Raw genomic sequence first — 25,463 nt, forward strand, 5'->3', positions numbered from 1 at the left:
CCCTCCGCCCCTCGTCCCATTCAGACCCACTCAGTCCGAGGCTTGGGAATAATGTCGCTGTCACCGTTTTTTTTTTTTTTGGGGGGCTGGGGAGCGCGTTAACCCGGTCACAACGTGGGGAAGTTGCGCTCGGTTTTCCTACGTTGCCATGGGGTTTTGTAAAAACCTATTGACTGCGATAGGGTCCCTTCTATTCTTTGAGTCTGTCTTTGTGGAGGAGGAGGAAGGAACCGCTATTACTTTTTTTTTTTTTTTTTAGCTGAGGCGCGAGGGAGGGCGGGGTGGGGTGGGGGGGTAGTAGCATGCGAGGGTAGGAGGGGAGGAGGTGCTCCGGTCCAGAGCAACTGCGAGGCAAAGCGGCGTAACGTTGACAGTCAAACCTGCCTCTCTGCCCTCTCCTTCCAGCGGTGGAGAGAAATTCAACTTTCTGAACGGCTGCCACGACACGAGTCGCGCCTGAGGGTGAGTTTCCACAATTTCTGTGTTTTCATAACGCTTGAGAACCCCCCCCGACACATTAGGATCACCCGTGACATTTTCCTCCCTGTTAAAAGTGTTGTTAGCTGTGGCACTTGTTACAAATTTTGGCTAGCTTTGAACGCGGAGCTCCCAGTTGGTACCGCGACTTGAGCAGGCACCTGTTCGGCATGTATGCTGCTCTTCGTCGCAGGTGGTTGAAGATTTAAATCCAAAAAAAAAAAAAGAAAAAAGGAGAAGAAAAAAAAAAAAGGGGTGAAAAGAGGGGAATTTTGTGTGGGGAAATGTAGTCACGACTGGTGTTGTCATTTCTTCAGTTTTTTTTTCATGAGTGGAATAATAACTAGACTTTCAGTTTAGTCAATAGCCAGGGGTGTGAGATGAATCAGTGCAGGGCTACGCTAGCTTGACCAGGCTTACCCACATGCAGAGGTAGAATTTTCCCACCTTTTTCTTTTTTTTTAGCAGAAAATGTGATCATGAAGCTTTGAGACTGTTTTAAATTAACTACATGATGCACTGATGCAAGCGTATTACAGGTTGATAAGTATGAATTAATGTCATTCTGAGACGATGGTTAATTTTCCTTATTTATGTGAGTGTCTGTGGTGCCTGATAATAATCACTGACTGGAGATCACAGTCTGCCATCCTTCGTACTTACCACTACACTTCCCATCACACAGTAATGATCTCAGTCTGCGTATCCCTGCCTCTCATGCAGAATACTGAACCGCAGAACTGAATCATGCGTCGTCATCCAATGTGGTGAATAGCATGATCTCATTCTGCAATGGCAATAAATGCCTGCATTTTATTTTGCATGTGATGTGACAGGCCGGGGGGTATTTGTGTATAGCAGGAAAAATGCATGAGCAGAAATCTGTCTGGAAGCCCTGCTGATGGTTGAACTAATAATGTAAAGGAACCGCATACAGTTTCAACAGATTTATTGTACTCTGAAAAGGTAAATGGTGTCTTGTGACACCAGTAGCAGCCTTGAAAGTTTAGAAAATGTTATTATACGCTAGAGATAAAGAAAAAGAGAATTTTGATTCCTTTTCTCAGGCCGTGTCCATTGTAGCTGGTGCCTCTGATGAAACAATAACAATTCATTTTAGAGAGAAAACAGACAAAATAACCTAGGTTTCTTTAATCCCCTTCCACGCTTAATGTAATTACTCTTCATTACCTGCATTGCTGTTCCACAGTGTACAGCATGCATGGCACAAGATTAGAATGACTGATGAGACTTAAAAGTAGTGTGATTAAAATCACATTACAGTGACATTTAAATCAGAAGATTGGTTGTTACCTTTAGCTTTGGTAATTGATGGGGATGTGGATGGAACAGTTGTTGCTTGCATGTTTGATGTCTTTGTTGCATTTATATACCAGACAGTGAATCCCTCAATATGAATATTTACAAGCTATGCAAATGTATCCCACACTTTGTGGAAGTGCTGCAAATTCAAATGTTGGTTTACTTCGTGTTGTTGTGTAGTGTGTCATTACAGATGATGCCTTTGAGGGAATCCCAGGAAACAGAGAATTGTTACACAGTTTACCCATAATGTGATATTTGAATTCCTTTTGATGCTTTTCTTTTATTGTTCTAGACAAACTCAGCTTGCCCTAAATTGTCTGTAACACAGTTTGTGGCATATTTTCCAAAAATATGGTTTTCCAAAAATATGGTTCTATTGTGGTAAACACACTGCCACTACCACTCTTGACAGTAGTTCTATTAGTGCTGCTACTCCTGATACTGATCATGCTGCTGCTTAATCTTAAACGCAAAGATCTTCTGAAGGTCAGACTGCCATTAGTGAATATAATCATCTCAAGCTGCTCCTCAAGAAGAGTAGATTCAATTTATGTTGTCTCCTGCTCCTCCCGGCAGGCCGTGCCTCAAGCACATAGGTTCTCCAGTGTTCATAGCCAGAATTATCACAGGTAAGTTTCCTGAATTTAAATTCTAGGCCAAAGACAAGAGCCTCTAATGGCACTTGTCATCGCACGTGGTCCCCAGCCTCTCTGTATTCAGGGCAGTGGTGCTTTGTGTCCAGAAGTAGGTCGAATGCTTCTCACCAAACAATTTGAACGAGAGCCAGTAATTGGACAAGCAAAGTGTCGACCATCTCCCAGCTGGTCCATATCAGCCAGCCCTCTCACCACTTAATATGCAGCTCCGACCTGACGCATTTCATGGACCTTTTTCATCCTTTTAATCATTTAGATTGCAAAATGCAGGAAACAGAACATCCTTTGTAGCTGCAGACAGACTCATTTCTCATATGTTGGTGGCTGGTATACTCCACCACTAACAAATGTCTGCACATATGTCAAGAAACAGCCAGTTATGGTAACTGCATCAGACTTCCAACTGCACATCTATGAGGTTTTACAAAGTATGTTATTTGGCTGTCTTTGCTGCACACAGATTGAAACTCAGTCAGGCAGACCAGTGATAAATATGCCTGAGCTTACATCTTGCTGTGATGGTTTCATCTTTTGCACAATCATCACAAACTGGTTCTGAGGCAGGAAGTGCACTGAAGATATGAAAGATAGAGCAAGCTGTGATTTTGTCTTTGCCTATTCATACAGGTGTGTGTTTGCAGAGCTGCAGACATGTTTGTGCTCACAGAATGTGTGTAAACTCAGTGTATTGTCCTGTGTACATGAGAGAGGTAGGGGTTGAGAGTGAAAAGGAGAAAGGGAAAGACACAGAGAGCCCTTTCTCTACGGCCGGTCTGTGTACACCTGGCCTTTACAGTGCAGACTGAAAGACGTACTAAGATTCAGTGTAGCTTCCAGTGGTACATGGGCGTAAGCTCGAGCCAACCAAGAAAGGAACCTGAATTTACCATATTTGATTTGGAAGGAATTTGTGAATTTAAACCACTATAAAATGTTCGTCCGTGTCTTATCTGTACACAATCTGCTGTAGATGTATCTCTTATCAGTGTCAGCAGTGTAATTTCGGGCTATAATTCAGTCTGTCAGATGGAATCTGGAGTATCAGATGGCTATTAGAGATTAGAGAATGCAGCCTGACAAGAGTGAACAGGAGTGAATTGCTGTATCAGAACTAATCGTCCATTTAAGCTGCCCTATCTAGAATGTGTTGCTGGTGGTGATGCAAAAAAGTGATCTCTAGGAAGAGTCTATGTGAACAGGTATGCTGATTCATGGAAACAAAGCGTAAACCTAAACTGTGATAATGGCAAACATTGCACTAATAGTTTGTGGTGTTGACATGTTAGATGTGTGTCCTAGAGTGGCTGGCAGACGTGGTGAGAAGGTGTGGAGCCTAGCAAGTACCCAGGCCCTAATTGAGGTTCAGCTCAGTCCCCAGCACTGCAGGCAATTACAGTGACGACTCGTGCTCCCTGTGCTGCAGGCAGAGTTGAGGATGCTGCAGTGCCATCATACCTGAGCCCCCCTCTTTCATGTTTGTCACCGTTGACAGCCGGAAAGGCACATTCTAACCAGTATGCTCTGGAAATGTGTTTGGTTGCCTTTCCTGCTCTCTGGCATGTGCATATTAATTTACCAGATTTTTTATGATAGAGATAGAGGAGTGTTGGTTAAGATTCCCTTCCTGCAGCTGCTGATGGGGATGGAGGAGGATGCAAAGATAAGAGGTGTTGATCATCAGAATCGAGGTTTATTTCTTATTTAACAGGCCAATGCATCATCGGGGCCCCTGGGTGAACATGATCAATGGTTTCTCGTGCTGCACAGACAATTAATCAGTAAAGTTAGTACTGAAGGACAAACCTGCAGTGAGGTCAATGTTATCTCATGTGTTCAATGCTTCTTTTCCCAGCAGGAGGTAATGAGAGGTCAGTAGCCAACACTGGCGCTGAGCTTTTCACGCATTCCTGCCTGAAGGTAGAGTTTAGCCTGTCATTGTCCTCTCTCTCTCTGGTACTCATGAATAGAACATGTAACCCAGACATATTGTTATTGTTGCCTGCTGCAGGGCTTGCATGCTTTCCATGTTTTTCATAATGTCTTGTGTTTACATGTCATCATTCAGAAAAAATAAGAATGTCTCTTTATTGTTATGTCCAAGCGACAACAGTTACACACATCCTCCACTTGTTGTGTTATTGTCCTTACCTCCAGGCTCTTTGTGAATGTCTCTTTCTTTGGAATTTTCCATCCTCTGTTGGATTCAGTGCAAAGACTGTGATATGTATTGGTATTTATCCTCATATGGGTTTAGAATTGTATTTTTTATGTTTAATTAATCAATTTAGATTATGCTAAATGAAAACCATAAACAGTAAAGAGAACCAATAAGGGGATGTTTTATGAGAGGCATTATAATCCCACTGTGCATTGTTGTTAGCTTCATACTCAATTGTCCTGATTTTTGAATGTCTGCTCGGATTTATAATGCCACTGTTGAATCACAGCGCACATATTCTCAAAATTCAATGTTTGTGTTAAAAACCGTGGTGAAAAGGGCAACACTACCATAAGATTCTCCAAGGAACAACAAACATGACAGCTATACCTCAAAGAGTAAGAAATTATTGCCTAAAAGTCACTGGGATACAGGGATGATTTCCATTTCAATTGCAGACTCAATTTGGGATAACTCATGCATACAGAGGTAAAACGAACAAAGACCATAGGAGTAAAAGTGACAAATGTAGAGAATGGAACAGAGAACCGTGCTGTCATTGGCTTTGTGTCCCATGATGGGTATTGTGTGTGGCTGCATGTATAAGGTTACAAGGACACCCTTGGGACATGGAAGTGAAGGGCACCAAGGATGAGGGAGGACAGATGTGACAGGCAGGGGACACAGAGGACATACCGAGACAAAAGTGAAACAAGCCTCACTGTAATGCTGTAATTCCCATACCTCAAAATGCTTGTTTTGTCCAACCAACAGTCCAAAACGCCAAACCATATTAAATTTACAGTCATTTAAAACAGAGCAGTAGGTCCTCATATTTGAGAAGTTGCAACCTGCAAATATTTAGCATTTTGACTTGGTAAATGACTTGGATGTTAATTGATTCTAAAATTGTTGGTGACTAATTTTTTGTCAAGTGAGTAATCGACTAATGTCAAGTGTGAAATATATTGTTAATCCCTGTAACATAATTTGCAACTATGAAATTGCATGTGTGTATAGTCATCTAACCAAAATTTGTTCATGGCAAAAACCAGAGTATGAAAAACTCTCAAGAATTGAAAATTAGCATCGAATACTTGGTCTGATTCTTAGTCTTGTTATTCTTGATGATATATTTCCTGATATAATGAGTTTTTTTTTTTTTTTGCTAGTTTTATATTGTGTTATATCTGCGCAAATTTCTCAAATGATTAACAAATTTCATTTAAAAAATTTTAGCGCTAGAGGAAAAGTCAGGGGATAGGGAAGGCAGTAGGCTTCATCATCTGGGCACCACAAATGTCTGTTTAGAATTCCAGGGCAATCTATCCATTAATTGTTGAGATATTTCAGTCTGGACCAAAGTGATGGACCGATGTACCAACATTGTTATACATACAGCCATGCTAATAGTGTGGCCTAGAATTATATGTAAAGAATCAAAAAAAGTACCTACCTTATGGTGCCTGTACTTATTAAGGTCAGACAGCTCACTTTGCTGTCTGTCTACTAAAACCTAATCACTGTTTAAAAACTTATAAAAAATATCACTGGAAAATATAGACTTAGACTTTTTTTTCCTCTAGTCTCTCTAATTCTTCTTCTTAGAAAAAGCTCTGTCAAAAATGTGATGTGGTACTGTACAAATCAGTACTCTAACATTTGTATGAAATAATGTGTCCCTTAAGTGCTCTAGCAGTCTGTCTAGAAGTAGGTGAGTAATATGTGTCTGTGTGACAGGGTCTCCTGTGAGGGCAGAAGTGCTGTATGTCCAGAGGCTTCCCCTGGGACCTCATTACACGGTGTTGGGCTTCGTTGGGTACTGTAAGTGGACTGCTGGGAGCCCCAAGCCAGTGCAGCTACTTGTATGTTGATTTGGTGTGAACGTGTGAGCCCAGTGTCTGCTCTGCATAGTAAGAGGCTGTTTACTGGCCTAGTGAGGCCTGGAGTCAAGCACAGCACTGTCCTCCAAATGGAAGATTAGAGAGCAGATCAAGCATGATTAGAATCATGAAACTAAGAGTCTTAGCTGCTGAGCGGTCAATTTGCTAAGTGGGCTAACACATGAGAAAGAAGTACAGTCCTTTTTTTGTTCTCTGTTGTAGCAGTTATATTGATTCATTCCTCCCAAATTGTCATTTGGGTACAGTCATAGAGAATGTGCAGATAACAAATGACCTAACATGGGAATACAAGATATTATAGACCTTTTTTGACAATATGAAGCTTATAGAATAGAGATAGCCTGGTCCTGCAGAATTGTTCTGTTATTGACCATTGGGTACACCCTTGCAGTATTTTGTTGCAAGTACACACCAATCCTTTCTATATGTCAGAACTGAACTATTTTCGTTATAACTAATGTTTCAGCAGTTTTTGAATATTGTGATAGTTTGTGAAAGTCTTTGCAGTTGTCCCTTAGGGTCTCCTACAAAGAGCCAGAACTCAGCATGCCTATTTCTTAATGTACTCACTCCAAGACTGAGCAAATGTTGAGTGAAAGAATCTTTCCAAGCTGGTACGAATCCAAATTAATTCATCAGCTTGGGGGAGCTCCACTCTCCATTTTTACAAGTGTGACCCGCAGACCAACAGTTATGAACTACAGACCTTCTTGACCTCATTATTTTTACAGCGCCAGATTTTCTGGGCAGAAACCAAGACTTCTTGCACAGCATGTTTTTATGTCCTCATATCGGATTGCAAATGATCTCACCTTGTAACATTTTCTGCAGTTTACACTGGAATCGATTATCGGGGTTGGTTTTGTCGGTGAAATTACACCAGTCATGAGGTCTCATTCTGGTTATGTAGAGCTATTATGATGTTGAGGCTTAAAGAAAATAGCTTGGTACTAAATTACCAAGCATTTTAGCCACAAATTGACTCATTTGAACACTGGAACACTCATTGGAAAGAGGGCAATGGTAGGGGTAAATACTGTCTTACTGCATTAGCTAGTCAGTGTAAGGCAGGCTTTCCTGGACACAACTATTAGGGTAAGGCTAATTCTGAGTGCACTGTTCATTATGAAATGCCAACCAGTTAAGCATCTGCTATAATTGGAATTATTTACCTTTTAGAAAGTAGCATGCAAACACTGTAATGTAGCAGCCTGGACATCTTGGAAGACAGTAGAGTGGATAGATTACAGTATGGATTTACTTGTATAGTTTTGTAAATGTCCTCGGTGTTTCCTACAGGTTGAGAATTTACTTGTGGTGACCGATGTGCATGCAGAGACTCATGCAGTTTATAGGGAGGGAGTGTTTAGAGGGAGAGAGTGTAACCCAGGTTACAATTTACAGATGTCCCCCAAAATGCCTCACATTCAGGCTTAACAGGAGACACTGCAACTTACCAATGTTCCCTAAATGCTTCAAATGCAGACTATCGGTAGATGCTACCGGGGCGGATCTTAATCTACTAAGGTGGGCTGCCCAAGTAGAGCCTATGTATGGGGAACACTAGGCCTTTTCTGTAGTCTAGTAGAAAATACAAGTAAATATATATATATATATATATATATATATATATATATATACCAAAACTCTTCCTACAACACATAAAAGGTTTTTCTTGAAATAGCATCCATGCTTTTTTACAGAAACACAGCTGCAGGGTCCTTCTTTCGGCCATGATCCCAGGAATTAGAAAACAGTGTATTTTTGTGCATTGAGTGTTGATTGATTTGTGTTTCTTCAGCACAGGAAGGAAAATACAGAATATGTGTAATAAACTAGTACAGTAAGCTTAACAAATTGCTCAGCCTAAAAAATTAAAATAAAGATGACATTATTCTGTCACAGAGACAATGCATAATTAACAGCCAAATGCTAATTTGTTAGAGAATTGCAGATATAGAGAAAGAAACAAATGTTTGTTTCAGATTAATCCTGTTGATATTAAGAGGACCAAATACTTTTTAGATAAAAATAGTGCCCTGCAGCCCTAGTAATTAGTTCTTTTGGCATGTCTGCGTACATTCATCAATGTAAAATCCTGTTATCTAGGGTTGCACCTGTGTTTTCTACCTAGCAAATTGTTTTAGACCAAACCCATACTTTATGCTTAAAGGACACGACAAAGAGCTTGAAGAAAATGTCTACAAAAGAAATTAGAAATAGACAAAGTGATTTTTTCCTCAGTAGAGAAAAGGGAATTACATCAGGTTCCATACAGCATACATCTGTAGCCTATGGTAAAAAGATGGGTTTAATCTGGTTTGGGTTCCAATTGAGCCAGTGGAGCCAGAATTTTTGAGCTCAATCAAAAATCTTAAATCTGTGTATGAGCAAACCCGCCACCATGTCAATTTGAGTCCTTTGCCAATTTGAAATGGCTCAAGGGCTTGAAGCGAAGGCATCGAGGAACAAAAACAGATGAATGGAGGGGATCCTAGAGAAATCCTACTTTGATATCCTGGGCTCCAGTCTTGACACGCTCACATCAGTCTTCATGTGACATGTAACACAGGCTTGTTTTTTGTCTGGATGGATGCTCACTTCTCCGTGATTTCCTGCTGCCCCTTCCGGTTTTCTGTTGTGTGTCACAAGTGGGAGGCAGTGCGTAATCTTTTCCAGTAAGGACGTTGGGTTGGTCTTCAGTCGGATGATGCACCTTCATTACCACAACTCCTTGAGTTACAGTACTGTAGGCTGTTTGTTGTCTTTAATATTGACATTTGCATTTATATTGACTTCATGCCACTGTGATTTATTTTCTTGAGAGAGTGACAGAGGTTTGTCGACGGCTTTGCCTCTAATTCTCTTGCATACACCATAAGTATGATAACAGAAGCAGGATTATTATTCAGTGAAATCATGGTCTAACTTTGTTTCATAGTGTACTATAACCACACGCCAACCACTGACAGACCATGTGTGTCTCACAAATTCTTTTAAAATGGCAGATTAAATTCTAGTCAGTCATGCATGATGGATTTCTCATGAATTAACTCTAGCAAAAGAAAAATACTTCTCCACATTGGAGCGAAAATTGAACTCAATTCAGTATTTTTTGAGCATTTTGCTCTGAGGTGAAGACCACACTATGATAGAGCTGTGCTACTATATGGGAATCTTTTGATGCAACATTGCAGATTGACTTTTACTGCAGACTGACGTGTTCTAACACATTTTTGCATCTGCTCCAGTGTCACTAAAATGGTAATAACACCTGTTTAGCGCATGTTTTCACTTGAAAAATTGTTTTATTAATCTGAAGCCCTTTGAAGTAATTTTGATGTCACCTCTGTGATTTATCCGCCTCATAAAAATAGTCGAACAAGAGACTACCAGCTCTGCAGGGGTCATAATAATTTAGGAGGCCATGGTAGGATGGGATGACAGTTTGACACGGGATGTTTGCAGAGATAACCTCAGAAAGCGACTATAATTGACACCATTAGCCTTGAGGTCTGTCAGTTTTCTGACAGCCAGTGAATTCACGTGTGCCTTCCCTCCACTATAGATAACAAATTCATACCTCCTGTTTTTAAACCCTCTTACACCTCAGTAATTTCGTTCTAACAGCCAATTGCTCCAGCTGAGCCAAAGATTGCACCCCATGTCATGGACTTGTGACTATCCTTTTTAGAGTGTGAAGTGGGTGAAGCAGTGGCCAACAAGCCCTCATGAAACTCTGTCCACAGGTCTGATCCCTCCAGGGTGCTTGTCTTTTTGTTGAAATGGTACTGTATAGGCCCCTTGGCTCTGCTCTATGGTGTAACTCACCTGCTGTTGAAACATTTGGATCATATCCGTGAGCGATGAACAGTCCCCAGTTCCCCATGTACAGCCAAACCAAAGGTACAGATGGCTTTGCATCTTCCTGTGGTTCACTAGTGGAAGAGGTGAGGAGGGTTTGAAGGTTACGGGCAGGTCTTCCTCTGTTGTTCCATGTCGAATGTCATTACAAACACACAGAGGCCTCTTTAAAATTTGAGCCCGTCTTTTTCTTCACCACCTGCAGTGCGATGGGATTTTGGCTGGGGTCAAAAGTGTGCCAGAAGCACTGCTATTAACCCTGTGTATTGTGCCTTTCTATGAAGGGCAGTCCCCTGGCAGGCTCTTCCTCTGTTCATAATAGAACAGACTGCATTCCTTCCAGTGAGCATGGACATAGTTAGCTGGCTCTCAAAGAACCTTCATGTGGATTTTGCAACAGTGGACTCTCTTTTCTTCCCATTTACACAACCGTCATTTTTGAACTCTGTTGAGACCAAAGCTGCTCCTCTTTCGGTGGGTAAGCTATCTCAGTCATGAAGTAAACAACATCCTTCCTCTCATTTGCTACATGAGCAGACTGTTAAGAGTTATTCAAGTAGAGTTAAGACAAACCCCCTCCGGTGTGTGTGGGGGTTTGTCTAAACTTAACAAAGACAGACTGATGCTATGTTTGTAAGTTGACAGAGTCACATTAACATCACACCAGTGGTATTTTGATCTACTGCATCATGGAGATGTAAAGTAAATCAGTACAGGAACATTGTTCACACTTAATATTTGATGTTTTGCTCAATAAGTGTTGAAAATTGTATCGAAATCCATCCCCCCACTCGACAGTGGTTGATTTATAAGTCTGCATGTCTCCAGTTTCCTGATGCTGTGGGGCTATTAAGATGATGGCATATCATTAATTCTCTGTCACGGTCAGTAAACAGCACCCAGGTAGAATGCTGGGGTTGGATACTAGATTCCACTGCTTTGATTTGCTTCATTTCCAGATGCTTTTTCTTTACTTTTGACTTAAACAGCAGTGTAAAGCATTTACATGAAAGAGAGAGACAAACAGAAAAAAAAACAGGTTTGATCAAAGGTGTATGTGCTTCTCTGGATCAAAGGGATGGTGTTCTGAGCCATGTCTTGACCCAGTAAATTCAACAAGGCTACTATCTGCATAAGAGCATGTTGGTGAATCCTTTCCCAGTCTGACCAGAGCCAGAAGCTCTGGTGCCCAGAATGCAGAGCACAGCAAGTCCACGGCCATCATCATTAGAGCTGCACCACTGTGGACACTAATGACTGTCTTCATTCTGCTGCCTCGGCACATTCAGAGGGCTCGTCTGAGACTTGAGGGTGTGAACACATGAATTAATTCAAGAGGGATGAATTCACTGGTCTTGTTCCCACTTTAAACCAAGATGCAGGACACGAAAAATTTAAAGGCTGGGAAAGATGGTGTTGTTTACTTGTTTCGATATTGAGAAGGGGGGAGCGGGGAGGAGAGACAAACAGTGGTGGCAGTGTTGAACTTGGGGGATGGGGTTGGTAAAATTGATGGGCAGTGGATGTGGAGTCCCTGGACTCCCAATTGTTTTTTAAGATTTCAAATAGCCTTATAAGCATCTTCAAATGAAAAATACTCCAGCATCAGAAAGTGCAATTGTAAATGTCTGTGTGACTATTTCAGCAGAATGAAGATTAATCACCTGTATTTCTCAAGAAAGTGTTAAATACAGTATTTGAAAATCGATACAGGGTCATGACAAGGAACATTCATCAAGTTTTTTTATTTCTTCCGTCATGGTGAAAAGCTTTACATGGCCATATTTTTCCAATAACATGGAAAGACAGACACCCCCTATCTGCTGTTTTTGTAGTGGCTGTATAGATTTTCAGACATCCAAATGAACTCTTTACTGAAGAGCCTGCAGTCAATGTGCATAGCTTTTCCCTGGTTTTAGGTACAATCCTTTCCTCCTCCAAATGTATACTATACAAATCAATAAGCTTTCACACTAATTTAACTCTGTGTGCCCCTGAGAGCTTATGGTAAATTCACGGTATATCATAGGTAGAATTAAATCAGTGTGGTTCCCTGTTATCCTTGCCACTGAAAAGGCTGGTTAATTGATGTCATGGCACAGACTGTATGGTTTGTAATGGCCTCATATATTTATTTTATTCTGTGTAAGCCACTTACAGGGTTACCCAAATAGGATGCAGAGGAATAGTACTTTGTTTTCTGCTTGGTTTGGCTGGATTTGTCAGGATATCGCCTGAGATAGCGCTTGATTTATGTTTTGACTGCTGAATCCAGTGTGATTCTGGCAAGTAGGACGTCATGATGATGATTAGCCCAATGGCTGTGCTGCGCCCTACCTGATGCTGATCAATACTCATATTGAGGGAGATCAATCCCCCATATGGAGCAGAAGCTAGGATTCCCAGTGCTGCTTTTCGCTTGGACCCTGACCAAAACTGGACTTTTGGGGCCAATGTTGATAACGATTTCCAGAAGCAAAATATTCTAAGAACAAATGTTCTCATCTGTAGTGTGTTGCTCTGCCAACTCACATGTACTCTGATGCATCTCTCTCTGATAACCCATTTTCAAACAATAATATCAGCCCTCTAATATATCAGCCCGGCTCCTATTTTTTGTTTTAATCATATCACGTTTGATTCCTGACCAATAACTGTAATCTCATTAGTCCTGTGGAAATGGCAAAACCAAAAACACAACTAGGCATGCTGGCAGAAGGCTACAGTCACTTGTCCAAGGTTGTTTTATTGTATAAACCCTGCACTTTACAGATTAAATTTCTCTAAATGTCCTCTGAAAAAAATGTCCTTTGATAGTCTTGCCAAGATACAGATTAGCTGTATTTTTAAACGTGCTCAAATATGATATCAGTGCATTGAAATGCAGGTAGAAGGGTGTTCATGAACATATTCTGTCTGTTCATGAGAATTAAACAACCCCCCTCAATAAAGCACGGGTATCAGTGTTTCAAATATTACAAATGTATTCCAAACATAACAAAACAACTCCAAAAAATATACAGTGTGTTTTGACATGGTTTTGCAATTGACTGTTGTATAGTTACACTGTATATAGTTCACTTGCATTTTGATCAATGCTGTTTTTCAATAACCTCTATCAGATTAGTGGCGTAGTGCTCGGGCACTGCAGACAACTGGTTATAGAGAGTCAAAGCCGCCTATTTAGAAGTGTACACATGTTGCTAAGTTGCAGTGTACCAGCATTGTTCATCATTAGGCACAGCTGAGGAACATGCATTATGGATGATTTAGTCATTCCAGATGTAACACATAAACAGTTAAAGGTTTGGAGACGAAAGCTAGGATGTCCGACAGTGAAGAGCCTGCCTCAGACTGACCACAGATCCTGCTGTGACCACAGGATGAGATAGAATCACAGATCAATCAAAGCCTTTGTTAATGGAGCCAACAGTGGAGAGGAGTTCAAAAAAGCAACAAGGTGGAATCCATGGAGCACTTCTGTCTACATGACATGTTAAGATTAAATATTTAGGGTAATGTTAAAGGCAAATATATTTTATTTTGGATGTGAGATTGATTTTGTCCTCTTTCACAGCTAGAAAAGGTCATAAATGAGGTACATTCTACTCTTCTTGACTTGTTTTATTTACCCTAAACCCCCTTCAGTCACAAAATAACCTTCTAGTAGGGCAAACAATATTTTAATACACAGTACAGTATTTGTCTTCCATGTTTGAAACTTTGACAGAGCCTACCGGCAAAAACACATTTCATAAACATTTGTTAAGTTTAAGAGACAAGAAAAGGGGGAAAATATTTAGTATTACTATTTTTTAAATTTGTGAATTTTTTCTGTCTACATATTAATACTTATAAAAGAAAGGTGCATAATTACTAAATAAAAACAACACGTCTTCGAGGAAAATCTACTGTCAAATGTTCTCTCCATCCTGTCCAAACTTCAATATGTCCAAAACAGAGCAATTCCTAAACCCTTTAATAGAGTCTTTCAGGGAGGCACAGGAAGAGGAACAAATGCCTCTATTCAGTAGCGTCCAAAATGCTAATGCCTCCGGCTCTTAACACGTTTATAAGGGTTCCCATGTCACGACATGGCATAGTCTACCCCTAATGGTGGCTGTGGCTGTGGGCCACATGAAAAGCCAGACAAATTGCGGAACATGAGAAATATGACGACAAGACTGCTGGTTTCCTGGGGAACAGAGTATCTGAAACCTTATTTTCCTTCAGCAGGATGAACGTAAACATGTTATGTCACAATGAACATTGAGGTTTCTTTCTTCACAATGACTTTGGTCACTGAAACCTCTGTTTGGAACAGAGCTTCAGCCCTGACATTTAAAATATCTATAAAAAGTTACTGGAGTTATGTGGTTTTTCTTACTATAACAGCCCACACATCAGTGTAGTCATGGACTTTGTGTACTGGTTGAAGGGGAAAACAAAGCAATAAAGTAACTGTTAACACGGGTTAGTGGCCGGTAGCTGAGATGATTGGCATTGGAACTGTTGGCCGTTCCAGTGGGTTATATTGAATTCCATAAACTATTTGCTCCCACAGTGTTTTCCTTAGGTTGACTGCGTTTGGGGGGATGGGCGGTTGCCTGGGGTGGGGCTGCTGTTGGCCTCTCTTTTTTAAAATTATTTTTTATTTTGTTCTGTACAGATGACAATTGGACAGTTTGTTAATAATTATTATTCCTTATCTGCTTAACAGCAAGAGAGCTGCTAGGGATCTGGCCAGGAGTAGGTTTCCCTGACACCAGCAGCAGAGCTGGTAGCATCCTCGACACTATCATTAGATTGCGTGTGTTTAAAAAAACGCTGATATTTTGGCCTTAATTTTAGATGTTTGAGGTCGATGTCTGTCAATCTTGTTGGAAAGATTTTATTGCACTACCATAACAAGTTGTCGACCTGCCTTTCCTCTGCTCCACTCTGCTCTGTGTGTGTGGGGGGATACTCTCACACTGAGCTGAAATGAAACGAGTACACAAAAATTAGGTAAATAACATAAATAAAATATTTTTTTACATTTTTTTCTTTGTTTATTTTGTGTGTGTGTGTGTGGTGGTACCTTTGGGAGGTAGGGCCACCCCCCAGGTAGGGAAAACACTGGCTCCCATTTTTAAATGATGGCAACACAAGGTTCTATATTGGAGAAACTTTCTGCAAGCAAATAAATGAAGGGCATGCAGGGTTTAGTTATTGCTTGGGAAAGTAATTACTCCTTATCTGCATGGGTGTTGGTAGGCAGTCTGCAGAGCGAGGCTCCAGCCTCCAAGCCCTTTTGGACTGATATTATGTCAACTTTTCAAAAGGCATTTCTTGAGTGTCATTCTGGTCAACCTGTGGGACAGGTTCAATGTTGTATTGAACTGTTTGAATGATTAGACAACAGAGTACATCAAACTTTTCTCTCAACTCTTTAATTCCCTTTTCAATATGTCATTTCATGATCCAAAGCATATAGCTGTTTAAAACAGCAGTTTGTTAACAAGACAAACCCTGGATTGACATTATTGAACTATTCAGGGAATGAGGTGGAATCTCACAAGACTGCACGCCCAATAGTGCTATTGATGTTTTGATAGAAAGTACAGACTAAATATTAGTGTAAATGGACTGTGCAACACTAGCACAACAGAGTGACAAGCTGCCATCAATGCCACAGCAGTGAATTACTGTGTAGAAGTGCTTTTCCCCAAGCAATATGGATCTTTTAAGCAAACCTTTATTACGCATACCAGTTACCTTTTGTGGATAGATTTGTCAAATTCTGTGTTTCAACTATGAGTTACATTCGTTTAGTCATGGCTGGAAGCTTACTCTGTTTTTAGTGCCACAGCAATCCCTGGCTCTATGTTACATTAAGTCAGGGATATACATATCGACTGTTTAGCCGATTATGAATATGATTTGGTTGTGCGAACGGATAGGATCAATTGGTTTTTAGTCACAGTGACAGTAAGCGGGTCAAATCATATAGTGTGTGATACATAAAGATTCTAATCTTTAGTCTTCAGATCCAGTCAGTGCCAGTTGTTATAAAGATTTTTTAAACATGTTTGATATTTGTGACTGATGATCCATGACATAACTTGTTTGCTGCCCGAGGGAGACTTACTGGTAAATAAAGAAAAGAAGAATGGCGAGCAAAAAGGTTTCTGGTGTGAGAGTGCACTGGACTGGGCTTTCTTTTGCATATAAACAATGCAAGCAGCTGGTGTCCACTCATCTTTGTTTTGGTACAGAAGATGTGAGATTTGGCATTCTCGGGGGATCTGCAGGGTCATCTGCCACCAGAACCAATTGTTAGTGACCAGTTGTTCAGTGTCTTGTACAGTGTCTTGTATAGTGTATTTACTCATGATTTTAAGTATTCAAAATTAATACCAATAAGTGGCTTTATTTGCTTTACAAAATCAAAAATTATGAGTTTAAATTACTGAATGTAAATCAATAGTGTGAATGTTTCCTACCATGTCTAAAAGCCGCTGGTCAGTGCAATCTTTTAGAACAGTTTAGTCAAATATTTGGGCATTCTGCTATGAACAAATGGACTACTATTGTGCCATGAAAAAAATCATGTACCATTGCTTAGTTAGTAGTACATCCTTTTTGATGAACCACCTTTGTTGTCATTGTTCCACAGTTCTTTTTAATGTGGTTATGATTGTACACTATTGACCATTACATCATTGACATTGCTTTTAATCTGTTGACATGTGCATCAAAAGAAAAAAATGAGATTGAAGCTGCTGGTACCTTTTAGTCAAACAGAGCTCTTCACACTAGTGTTGTTTGCCTTTGGATGGCCTGTCGTGGAGCTCATAATGCTGTGTGTTCAATCATGAGTTAACCTGATTATCAAACCACCATGTGGAGTGACTGGGAGGTCAGCTACGTGCCTGGATCACTATTGGCCAACCTGTTACTGGGATGTTTTACAACCCACAAAAAAAATCTATATTGCCCCAGTGTTTGAAGTAGTATTCATGATTACAATACAACTTGCTTTTCACCAGGTGAGTTTATAGATAGAGATGGCATGCCAACACTAATGATTTTTATCTCCATTTTCTTCCCTCACCCTGCCCTATTGTAGGTTTGATTTTCTGATCAAGCAAATTAGATTTTACCCCACTGAGTGCAGATAACAGACAGCAGCATAGCAGCTAAATGCTGTTGCTGCATCAGTACTAGAAAATATACACAGAACCTGAGGACTCCATTCTCCTTTTGCTCTAACCACTTGATACCTCTTGAGACCTGAATTATCTCCCTCTTTGCTCATTTGAAATGTTGAGCTTTTAACTGGTATTACCTCTCCACCACCAACGGTTTAACAGCATGTAGCAATGAAAACTAAGTGCATGTTTTACTTTGCTTTGCATTACTAGGGCTGCATAGCATGAAGTGGAAAAATGAAAACTGCGACCAAAGGGCACCACTCATGACTCATAATTTGGACACAAATTGTAGTGATTGGCCTAAAGATGGTGCTGTAATCGTTTCCAATAAAGCTCAGCCTACTGTTATTCCAGGTTTGTTAGCCCTAGTGCCAATTGTGGTCATACCAGACAAATAGCCTAAATTAACTTATTTTTTTGTGTTATGTATTTGTATCCATGTATACATTTATTTTTGTATCTATTTGTTACCAAATGAAACAAGATACAAAGTGCGTACAGTGTATATCTCCTATAAAGAGAGCCGAATGGAGTGTATGAGTGTTAATATTGACTTTTATTTTAATATAACTGCCAGCAGTGGTGCATTCGCAGCCATTCTTGATTTTAAAAAGCAGTTGTCAAGTTAAGTCACAAATTGACTTAATAATAAATGCCAATATGTGGGCAAAATACTGCAGTTAGTTCTCCTCTGTGACTTTTATTCCAACAAACAGCAGACCCCGTCCCACGCACAGAAAGCACAAAGTGATATTCTGTCGTTAGTCAGAGCTTTTGATGTTAGTTTGACAAAGGCACCAACTCCAAAAGCCCGTTTCACTGGATTTTTCAATGCCCCATGTGTCCTTTCAAGTTCTGAAAAGATAACTTTCTGGGTGTGCCTCGTGTTTCAGTTTGAAGCAGGCATTTGTTTCATTTATTTGAGCATCCTTTCAAGTGGCACCAGCTCTTAGAAACGCTGACAGCTTTAAGGTCTTGATTTGGTGACACACTCCACATCTGTCATAATGTTTTGATGCTGAGTAGATATTTCAGTATACCTACATTGTCCTGTGGTTACATATCCTGTTTAATGGTTTGTTCCACAAGCAGTTCTATCATTGTACTTTACCATTGGTGCACATACACCGTAAAACAGTGATGCCAGCCATTTTTATGGTTGGCTATTCAGTATTACACCTAATGAGAAAACTGTACCTGTTTTGCCCCAATTCAGCAGGTGGTGCTTCATGCTCATCCATACATTTTTCCAGTACCCCATAATTTATTAAGCTATCTGTCTCGTGCATGCGGTTGTAGGCAAATGTCAGGTTCTTGCACTTCCTCAACAGACAACGGGAATTATTTATGACTGATTGATTTTAAGTTTTATAAGCCACTACTACCCTGCGTCCCAAGTATCCTGTACTGTGCTTTATTCCCTTGGAACATATGTAGCATTAAATACAACTAGACACTGATAAGCACAATCCACCAAGTGAAGGGAGGGATATTTGGAGGGATATTTACATGCTAGTACAGTTCCCGCTGTTCTTTACAAAATTGTGCCTGTGGGCTACTATACCTGACAGAGGCTAATTGGCTATCAAGAGAGGCTCTGAGAATAATAGGGATACAGGGTTCCCACCAGTGCATGCTCCCTTTGTTCAAACATGTGGCATGTTGCATGGTAGTTTTTTTATTTTGGACACATTTTAAGGTAAATATTGGAGAAACAAGGATTTACCACTGTTGCTAAGGCAAAGTAACATCGAGGAAATTGGTCAGCCCACACACACACTGAAGCAGATGTGCCAGTGTTCTTTTTATGTGCTCAGTGAATGGCCATGAGGATGAAGTCTGAAAAGTTGTGCAGCCAGCCTATTGATGAGAATGTCCGTGTAAAAACACACACACACACACACACACACACACACACACACACACACACACACACACACACACACACACACACACACACACACACACACACACACACACACAATGACAAGGTCTTGCCCTCAACACCCCAGCCCTCCACAAACACACTCACACATATTTAATTTGTCTCAAATATTGGTCTGCCTCCTCATCTCTTGCTGTGCGTCCATGTGAGACGGATTCCGCCACCATTTTCCACCACAGGATTATCTGTGTAGCACGACAGGCTTCTCTGCCTCAGTGCTCCTAAAAGGCTGACCCTGAGATGTGTGTGTGAAGAGGTGGCCAGTAGGGCACTCCTTAAAAGGCTATTAGATCCTTACTGCTTATTATGAGTGGTTGTGCAACTAAATTATCTGCCCTGCTTTCCCATGTCACAGGACTACAGGTGGAACAAAAAGTTGTTTTCTGGAAATAATTAATTCTGCTCGTTGACTTAATAATATTGAGGAGAACACATTCTTAGTGTCTTTTCAGTGTTTCCCGCAGCATCTTTTCTCTGACAGGTGTGCTGCTACTGATGGAGATGATCATCTTCTCTTTTAGATTCCTTTTTGCAGGACTTTTCCATTAAATTACAACTTAACCACACTCTCTAGAGAAGGGGATTTGATTCAGGCTAGAGTGTGCACTTGTGTAAGCAGGTCCGTGAATATGTGAGTGGATGTGTGTGTATGTTTCCATGCACTATGTGTGTGCGCCAATGTGTGTATGCTGATCCCTCCAACCATTTGGAAGGCTGTGTGTCCAGGGTGTATTGCAAAGTAGAGCCAAGCCTGGTTACCATGCCTACACATTTTACTGAGAGACACCGCGTTTATCTTAATGAATTCATTATTCAAGCTTATATTTGGCTTTGTATTTTCTCTCAGCTGTGTACACACTCTAAATAACTGTGGAGTGGAGGCCTTTTCCATTGCTAAAAGTGACCTAGGGGAAATAGCTTATTGATTCTTGGGGGAAACATGATTAAATTGAGTTCTAAGTGGACACTTCATCTGAACTTGTCCACAGGAGAGACGATAAGAAACTATAGGAGCCAGTCTGCTTTTGTCCAGGTTCTGGTCTACTGTTTCCTCTTTGCTGTGGTTAAATTAATCTCTCCTTTTCTAATTTTTTAAATAGGCTGGCCATATATGTTAGCTCAGGTTTTAATGAAAAAATTAGGCTACGTGATTCTGGTTAAACATATAATCATATAACTCTTGTCACACTGAATAATGGTTATTAAAAGTATTAATAGTTTTAATTAATCAAAAATATTTTACATGATGATTTGTGCTGCCTTGTAAGAGATAGACTGTTTACTGTTTATAACAGTTGTGTTTGCTTTCAATGAAACCAAATACTATAGGTGTGCAGCCAGAGATGGAACAGACGTTGTTGTGCACATTGCGTTCAGTAGGTGTGCTAATCAGGAGTAGAGATCCCCTGATCACTGCCATGATCGCTGAGAGCACCATCTGTGATGCTCTGATAGCCGGCAGTCTGGCAGAGAGAGCTGGATAACAGTCTGGTACAGTCTCTCTCCTGTCCTCACAGGGCTGCAGTCAGCCCTGCCTTCACGCTGTATTTGTAAACCGTTTTCTGGACCCGAAAGACCTGGAACCACTTAACACTTGCTCACAGACACTTCTTAAGCTACAACATTATTAGAATATTAAACATTTTGTATAGTTCAGATAAACCACGGAATGTATTCAGCCCCCCCTTGGATTTTTTTGTTTATGTGTTTTTAAATATTTGTTGTTTGATCAGTTTCTTTGTAGTGTGTTGTGCTGAATGAGTCCGTTTTCAACACATCAACAGGTCAACAAAGATCTGGAAATAATTTAGGGGACTATTAAAGTTCCATGGATAATAGAGAATTGCACGTAAGTGTGGGCAATTTCATCGCTGGAATTTTGTCTGTTTTTCATTTGCACTCACAGGTCATAAACTGTACAAGTCACAATAATAATCGCAATAATGTGCAGGTTCTTGCTGAGTTCAAATAGAGCTGCAACTTTTTTGAGATGTAATTCCAAAACTGTGACCTGAAATAAACATCATAATGTAGAAGGTCACAGTAAACAGCTTCACAGTCCATTAACAAAAGAAAACTTTTCATCAATGCCTAAGTGATCAGTATGAAGATAGGGCACTTGTTACCATGGCAACTTATAAGACAACCATACAGAGAAATTCATTGGTGTTCCTATTGATTCAGATTGCAGAGAATAAAGCACATGGTATCAGCCAAAGGCAGGTTGTTTTCCTTCTATCTTTGAGTGCCAGGTTAGAGGTTTATTGACCGTTTTTGACAGACTGAGTAACAGATGACTTTTTCGTGAAATTGGCCATCTGCCTAAAGTTCAATTAAAAGCCTCACACTGTGTGTAGCCAGCATATTTGCCAAATGGTAAGAAAAGTGTTAATGTGGTTGTCAGCAATGTGGTTGTCCTTGAGGAATATTGGTGGCTCTACCTTAATTCCCCTGAAGTCTTTTAAGTTGATCTTAAATCTGACAGGGTGAAGGAGGTTTTTAGGTTTCATGTGAGCACATGCATTGGAAACACATAGCTACATATCGATGTTTTAGCAGGGCCATGAACTGTGGTTGCATCCACCTCCATTTTTTTGTATCCACTCTCAAAACAGTCAGTGGCGGAGCCACATGGGTTTAGTTTTGAATGGGCATGTTGCTGTTTGTGCTTTCCTCTCATTCGTCCGACTTGCCTACGGGGGGCAGTGGGTCAAGAGAGCATTATTTTAATTCCGGTGATAAGATATGGCTATGGACCTCCATCTTGTAGCGTTCAGATAACACTTAGTGATTGCTGCTTGAGGGAGATAAGAGATGCGTTATAAATTAAAGATGTTCTACACATTTTCTGCGAGAGCACAGTGGATTATCTCATTTCAAACTGAATTCTTGAATGAGTCCTATTCAAGTGAAGTCAGAGGATATGCTCAAAACTGTATCAGACAGGGAAATGTAACAAATGACATATCAGGTGCCAGCATGGTCACAGCAGAAAATAAGCCAGTTGAATTAGGGAGAGTGTTATTGAGTTATAAAATCGGCTTACACTTTCTCCCTGACTTCCTTTATGGCATTTTAAAAGTTGGTTCAAAGTGTGAATAAATGTTTGCCTTCTTGCCTCTGTAAGTCATGTCCAAATCAGTGAATCAACTGGGCTGGAAGTGTTGAATGAGCCAGAGTAGCAGAGAGAAAGAGGAAGAGGCTTTCCCCGGGGCAGTACCCAGGACAATGTCAGGTTTGTCTGGCCCGAGTGCATGAACACTAAGCTTTTCGGAACTGGCAGCCCCCCGGTACCTACCCATCTCCCCTGGCTTCCAGAGCTGTCCAGCCCCGGAGCACTAAGCATTTGTTCAAAGTTCATAAGGCTTCCCTCTGTTTGCGTGGCTATAATAGCAGCTCCATCCTGTTGTAGCTCAAAGAGTGCTTATGGGCTCTCAGGATCTGGCGCTGTAACTGCAGAGGCGTGTAAGTGTTCTCAGTTACTGACTTTGGGTGACTTCTCTCATTATGAAAAGTCCAGTCCCCCCCATTTTCAAATCTCAGCCTCCAATATCAGTGCTTCCTTAATCGTGTTCTCCAGCTGCCTTTTAAGTCTAATTTGATAAATGAAAACCTCAAAGTAGATAAAATGAAAAGTCAGTTCATTCACTTCAGTTCATTTATTTGAAGAAGCTACATCTGTAAGTTAAATCAAGATGATTTATATTCTATGATACAGAAAAAAATTAAATAAAATATTTACATTTCACATACCAAGCTGCTAAATTACAAAATATATCTGTCCACTCCTATAAAGGTAAATTTTTCACCTACACCATTTCCCAACTTTCAGCATTTGCGAGGCCTGAGTGATAGTAACCTTGTTTGTGGCTACCAGTTCCGTCGAAAGCAGCCATGCCTTTGGTTGGTTTTTTTCACCATGGTTACGACCCACATCAGCATAATTCAAGCATGACCCCCCCCCCCCTTTCATTTTCTGCCTTTCTCCCCGTTAAACCCAAGTCTCAGACTAGGGTCCGCACCATACATCATCCAGAGTGGGGGCGCTTCCTCCCTTCCCCCTCATGTGTCCTGGGAGAGAGACTGTGTTTTTTTTTTGTTGGGCTGGTAGAAGGCTCTTATCGACAGTCTCAGCACTCTCAGTGCACTGAGCTTTCCCCTGACATGTCACCCACCCTCCACTCAATTCCATCTAATATAGTCGTGGATTCAGGTCCCTGTTCACCAGCGTGGAACAATCAGGTCCACTTGAATCCAGATGCTAAAAAAAAAAAAAGAACATTTGTTATTCAACCAAATATCCTCTTCCATTAGGAAGATATGGGAGAGGGGCATGCTCTAAAAAGCCCCAACAATACTAGACTAATGCTGGGTGACAGTTTTCAGCAGTATTAGCAAGTAAGGAGATTGTCACTGGCTGACAGAACAAGATTGCAGCAGAAGCAAATCTCAACAGATTTTCACACAGCAGGTGATCTGTGCTCCCACCCTGCACACTGTTCATATTTTTTCCTCAATAGATCACTGCAAACTAACACTTTTCATTGATCCTTCAGGTGCAGCAAACATATTTTATGACGCTGAACAGGGAATGAGATGGAACTTGCATTCCACCACTCTCCTTTTGTACACACCCAGTGAATAGCCTTTAGATCGGGCTTTGTTGGAATGATTGTCAGTGGCTTAATGAGCGTCTTTGCCAAACCAGAGGCTTTGGCAACATATGTGACTACAGTGGCTCCATTCCTGTCCATCTCCAGCCTGTATGACACTACACAGAACGAGCTCATCACTTTCCATTTTTGCAGAAATCTGATTTTACCTTAATATTGGTTTCCATCTATTCTGGATGTTATTACGTGGAAAGGAATGACTACTCCTCTCATGGAGATCAGAGCTGAGATTGAAGTAATATCTTGTAAGTATTCTACAGTATTTCATGATGTCTGTAAAGCAGATTTGGGTTAAGTATGTTTTGGTTTTTCCTCATGGATGAGACAAACTGGGAGGCATTTAGTAGATTTTCTTCCTATAAAAGCAAAAAGGAAAATCTTTGGCTTATGATTTGCATTTTAAAATAGTTGAAATATTGTTTTCATGCATATCTTTTTGTATACTGTATGTAATAGTTGACATTGGTTTTTAAAAAAAATAAAAATTCATTGTCTTTTTATTATAAGGGAAAATGTCAACATTTTGCCATTGTTTCTATGAGACCAATGCCAATCATGGTCACTTTTAGAGAGTTTTTAACAACTGCAGCCAAATCAACTTTGAGATCGAACAAAGTTCTCTTTAACACTTTGCAGCACAAAATAATTGTCACAGAAAAATCAGCAGTTAAGAATGAAAATGTTAACTTGATGAGAAGTCATCATCACTGTCATCATATTTACTGTGATGTCTCATAAACATCTAAGGAGACTGATGATTTGATTATATTCATGAACAAGTGTTTTATGGGATATGTGTGACAAGTATAAAGTACCATCCGTAGTATCTGGAACTGTAAATGTGGAATTTTGACAGTGTATTAGGACTTAATTGTAAGGAGTTTGCAAAACAAGTTAAAATATTAATCGGTCAAAATTTTAATCAGGAACTATTTGGATGATCTATCAATCGTAAATGAGTTTTTAAGTAAAATGCCCAAAAATCACCGATTTCAGCTTCACAAATGTAAATATCTTCTGGTTTTCTTATTCCCATATGACAATTTACAATAAGTAAATAGTAAATAGCAAAATATCTTTGGGCTTTGGAGTGTTGATTAGACAAAAAAAGGCATCTGAAAAAAATCCCGTTGGGCTGTGGGAAATTGTAATTGGCATTTTTTCACTATCTTCTAACATTTTATGACTAAAAACATTTAAACAATAATCCAGAAAATAAGTGAAATTGGTCATACAGTTCAAAGTAAACACATTAATACACCAG

At 40.3% G+C, this 25,463-nt stretch overlaps 1 protein-coding gene across 5 annotated transcripts in view; it reads left to right on the plus strand.

Moving 5' to 3' along the window:
• The first annotated feature begins 369 nt into the window (after positions 1–369).
• chl1b (cell adhesion molecule L1-like b) overlaps positions 370–25,463 on the plus strand; it is a 63,058-nt gene continuing 37,964 nt past the window's right edge. For 4 of the 5 annotated variants that reach the window (XM_040115824.1, XM_040115827.1, XM_040115826.1 and 1 more), the window contains exon 1: positions 370–462. The gene's annotated coding sequence lies outside the window, so the exon portion shown is untranslated. Of the gene's footprint in view, positions 463–6,357; positions 6,442–25,463 lie in introns of all 5 variants that reach the window. The other variant, XM_040115825.1, reaches the window with a different exon arrangement.

The sequence above is a fragment of the Xiphias gladius genome, chromosome 21 (assembly GCF_016859285.1).
Source record: "Xiphias gladius isolate SHS-SW01 ecotype Sanya breed wild chromosome 21, ASM1685928v1, whole genome shotgun sequence".
In the NCBI taxonomy this organism is placed as follows: Eukaryota; Metazoa; Chordata; class Actinopteri; order Istiophoriformes; family Xiphiidae; genus Xiphias; species Xiphias gladius.